This window comes from Myxine glutinosa, chromosome 1, assembly GCF_964187855.1.
Source record: "Myxine glutinosa chromosome 1, kmMyxGlut1.1, whole genome shotgun sequence".
In the NCBI taxonomy this organism is placed as follows: Eukaryota; Metazoa; Chordata; class Myxini; order Myxiniformes; family Myxinidae; genus Myxine; species Myxine glutinosa.
The window spans coordinates 406,286,704-406,291,900 of record NC_136261.1 but is presented as its reverse complement, the minus strand read 5'-3'; positions in this window follow the sequence as shown (position 1 = coordinate 406,291,900).

Below are 5,197 nucleotides of genomic sequence, written 5' to 3'. Positions count from 1 at the left end.
TCCCCCATCCAAAACCTTGATCTTTGTACCCCCGCGAATTCACCCCAGAGCCACTTTTTTTGAAATAGCGACTTCTTTCCTGGAAGTTTTAGCAGTGTCCGTGTTTTTTACCCCCTCCCCCCCCCCCCCCCCCGTTTTCCATGCCTCCTCCCCCGAAGCCCTCTCCCTCCCACAGATCTCCCGACGTCCCTGTTCTCTACTGTTGAAGTTGTGTGCTTCTGCCTCTCTCCCCATCTTGTCTCCCACTCCCTTTATCATGTTATGTTTCGTGTGTCAGTTTGTTTTTATGTGATTAATGTTAGCTCTTACCCGAGCCTCGATCTTGTACACAAAAAAAAACGAGAACAACACTCGGTAGAGCGCATACCTCTGCCAGGCTGAACAGTTTACATTTTGTATCCACTGATAGGCCAGATCTGGACTGAGACCTGAACCAAAATCGAATCGCTTGTCTTTCTTGCCTAACCAACGCATCCACCAAGTTTTGTCATAACTTGGTTTGGTTATGTTTTGTAACGCGCTGTAGCCACTCAACTTAAACATCACCTCTCTGCCAATAACCTGTATGAAACATTCCAATGTGGATTCCGCTCCAACCACAGTACTGAAACTGCTCTCCTCAAAATCACCAACGACCTTCTCCTCTCCTCTGACGCTGGCAACCTCAACATTCTCATCCTCCTCGACCTCAGCGCCGCCTTTGACACCATCAATCACACCATCCTCCTCACCCGACTTGAAACCACCTTTAACATTACCGGCACTGCCCTCTCTTGGATCAAATCATACCTCTCGTACAGATGCCAGTTCATCTCCATCAATAACTGCAAATCCCCCACTGCCCCCCTCCCCCAAGGTGTCCCCCAAGGTTCAGTTCTTGGCCCCCTCCTCTTCATCCTGTACCTGTCCCCCCTTGGTCACTTAATCCGCCGTCATGGTCTCCAATTCCACTGCTTCGCCGATGACATCCAGCTTTTCATCTCCACCAAGTCCATCTCCACCGCCACCCACTCTATCCTGACAAACTGCATCACTGAAATAAAATCCTGGCTTCAAATCAACTTCCTCAAACTTAACTATGATAAATTTGAAATAATCATCATTGGCGCAAAAACGCTCACCAAATCCACCCATAACTTTGCCCTCAGCATCGACGGTTTCCCAGTATCCACCTCCCCTCACATCCGGAATCTTGGCATCATCTTTGACCAAACCCTCTCCTTCGACAAACACACTAAACAGATCACTAAGACAGCCTTCTTTCATCTGAAAAACATTGCCCGTCTCCGTCCATCCCTCTCCTCCACAGCTGCAGAAACCCTCATCCACGCCTTCATCAGCTCCCGTCTGGACTACTGCAACAGCCTCCTCTATGGTTCACCCTCAATAATCACCAATAAACTCCAATACATTCAGAACTCCGCTGCCCGTCTACTCACCCATTCCCGGACCCGTGACCACATCACCCCCGTCCTTTACAAGCTTCACTGGCTCCCCATCTCCCAGAGAATCCAGTACAAAATCCTCCTCTTGACATACAAAGCCCTCCATAACCTGGCCCCATCCTACCTGGCTGACCTCCTCTCCAGACACACTCCCACCCGCAACCTCCGCTCTGCTGGTACCAACCTCCTGACCCCCCCCCCCTCCATCCAGACCAAATTCAGATCCTGGGGGGACAGGGCCTTCTCCATCGCTGCTCCCACCCTCTGGAACTCACTACCTCACACCATCAGAGACTCCTCCTCACTCACCACATTCAAAACATCACTCAAGACCCACCTGTTCAACACTGCATTCAACATTTAACCCACAGCATTTAACCCCTGACTATCTCCTCTCCTTCTCCTTCCTTTGTGCTTTGAATATTTCCCTATTGATTTTTGTCTTTTTGCACTTGTGTTTTGTACTCTGTCAAAGCATCTTTGGGCTTCTTGAAAAACGCGATATAAAATAAATGTATTATTATTATTATTATTATTACTGTTATCAAAATCTGTCTTCAGATTTGAGGATCGGAGCTCATGACATGAACTCATTAAGTGTCAAAATATGGAGTGAAATTTGAAAATTTAAAGAAATTGTCCATCGTTATAACTAAATATATACATAGAATAATTTTCATGAATAAAAATAGATTTTTACGATTCTACAAAATAGAAAAATATTCTACATAGAATAAAAACACGATGGTTGTTGTACGAAAACACGAGTTGAGAAAATATAAAATCATTACGAAAGATACAAAAGATACTGTTAAAACAGCTGGAGATGGGATTGGGGAAGGTATTTACCTTTCACCGTACTATAAGGGCGAAGGTATGTTTATTGGAAGAGGATACTTTCAGCCCAAGAGACAACGGGGTGGAGGACATCAATTGAGAACGAAAGTGGATGGGATAATTGATACTCTAATCTAATGGGTATGGGTTCAACTATTCTTAAACATAAAGATCTAATTGGTTCAACTGCTTCTGTCATGGGAAATGTAGCGGGTGCTGTAAAGAGTATAAAGACACTCAAAAGGAGTCTCATAAATTACAAGCGATTAAAGAAATAAAAAAAGGTAGAACTTCAACACTAACCCCGCAAGAATGACCGAGAATGATTGAAATACTTGGGTCGGGTTTTTAAAAATGTTTTAAATATTTATATTATTCTTAAATATAATAAATTTATTTATTATATATATTTTATTATTGTTATATAAAAATATATGGACGGATCGATACTATTTATGATTTGGATGATACGATTATCATTTCAAATTCTACTAAAAAAGAAGATTATTTTAAGGTAAATGCTGAAACGGGAACAGACTGGAATACGAATTGAACAAAAAGTTTTGAGATAAATTATTATCAACAAACTTACTTGAATCTAGCCGATAGTTTATTGTTGTGTAAATTTAAATTCACTAAGGCTGCAGCTGGCACAAATGCTGCATTCGTAAATGAGTTCTTCTGGAAAATGTTTGATAGTATTTGTTTGTATATTGGAACGCAAAAAGTGGAAGCGGTTGATTATGTCTTTGCTACGGCTGAAATGATGAAATTCACACGATATCCCTTTAGTGATAGATGGGGTAAGGGGTCTGCCGAAGGTTTTATTCCTCATATGACAACGGGAAAAGACGATGACCACGGTTATAGACAAAGAAAGTCAACGTATAACGATGATACAAAAGCCGAGAATAGTTTTACCGTAGCTGTACCCCTTAAAGGTATATTTGGATTTTGTGATTATGATAAAGTTCTGTATGGACTTAAAATTAGATTTCAACTACAAAGGAACGATAATGAAAATAGATTGCTTTTTGGGGCTGAGAATGCCTTCGGTGAAAACAATAAGTTTGTTATTAATGACATGTGTTGGTATATCAACGAATATACGCCTAGTTTTAAAACGGAAGAGATGTTGAATAGAAGACTTAACTCAAAGACCCCGCTAAATGTATCCTACCTTAAAAGAAGATGCCAACACGTTAAACTTAACCAAACCACTTACATGTGGAATTTGGTGTTCTCGAAGGAAAACCTCGATAACTGTGGATCATTTTTAAGAAACCAGATGGAGATTTTTTTATTATTATTTTTTTGTATACTGAATCGAGGCTCATGAAAGAGCTAACATTTATTTCACAAACAAATCAACCAGACAAACAAGACATGTAAAAAGAGGGAGCGGAAGACAAGATGGGGAGAGAAGGGGAAGCACACAAACATAACATTTAAGAGCAGGGAGATGTGTGGGAGGGAGAGGGCTTGGGGGGAGGAGGCGTGGGAAGGGGGGGTTAGGGGTGTGAGAGGTATAAAACACATGGACACTGCTAGGACGTCCAGGAAAGAAGTTGGAATTTCAGAAAAGTGGATCTGGGGTGAATTAACGGGGGTAGAAAAGATCAAGGTTTTGGATGGGGGAAGATAAGAGATGGTGGTGAACAGCTATTTTAAAGACCTGGAGGGAGGAGTTGGATTGAAAGAGTAGTCGGATTGTCCCTTCCTTGGAGGGAGGAGTAGTAAGATTATTAGTGTTGCATCTGAACCATTGGCTTATGCTCCAGGTAGCCAGGTTCAAATCCAATTCCTGTCTGTTTTTATGCATAATTGCCTAATATTCTCATGTTGTCCATGGGAAAATGCATTGATGTCTACTGATGTCCTTGTCATTCAGAGAGGCAGTCAATTGATGTCCTTGCCCTGCTTGGGACTGTGCATCAGTTTCTCCATGAACCTTATATCACTGTAAAGACATGAGGGAGAATAGATGTTCCATACCAGTCTAAGTCCAAAAATGGCATAACTCTGTGAAAAATTGACAAAACGCACTGAAACTCAAACTTGGAATTTAACTTATCATAATAAAGCCATTTACCAAGTTTAAGTTGAATATGTTAAAGGGTCTGGGAAAAAAAGTCTGAAAACCCACATGTGGGACGGACGGACGGACATACGGACAGCAAACCTATAGCCCTCTCCGGTGAAACTGGTCGGGAATAATAAATGTATTCTAAGCTTAGGCCCAAAAAGTTAATTCTTTTCAATAAAAACAACCCGAATTTGAATGATTCTACAAACTAAAAACAATAATTATATTCGATTAAAATAATCGTAAAACTCGATTAAAGCCATATTAAACGAAAGATTAGTGCCGACCAATATTCTGGGATCATCATGGTATTCGTTTACAGTGCAAGTGCACACCTTTCAAACAAACACACCAATCACACTCACAATACCATGGTATTGTATTGAACACAACCATTCCAGATCTGCATCTACTGATTTACATGAGGGGGCGGAGCATGCGGTGGGGGAGCCGTTATAAATAGTGTCAATAGGTTCAACAAAGGGTTTGAAAGAATCAACTAATATTTACATAAACAACTTGGAAAACGCGGAATTTAGAGATTAAATACTAATATCGTCTGAAGATTGGGATTCGTACGTGCATTACACTCACTAACCTACCACTACTTGCTGCTACGTACTGAACGCTGGACCGACCTTGTATATACGTAATAAACAGACACCCGATCGAGGATACTTTTCAAGAAGGAGGGAAAAGCATCCCGGCATGCATTGCGAGGAAGGGCGAGGCTTGTTCTGACTGGATGTTCAGAGGGAAGTTTCCCGGCATGTATTGCGCGAAGGGCGGGGCTTGTTCTGACTGGATGTTTGGAGGGAGGTTTCCCGGC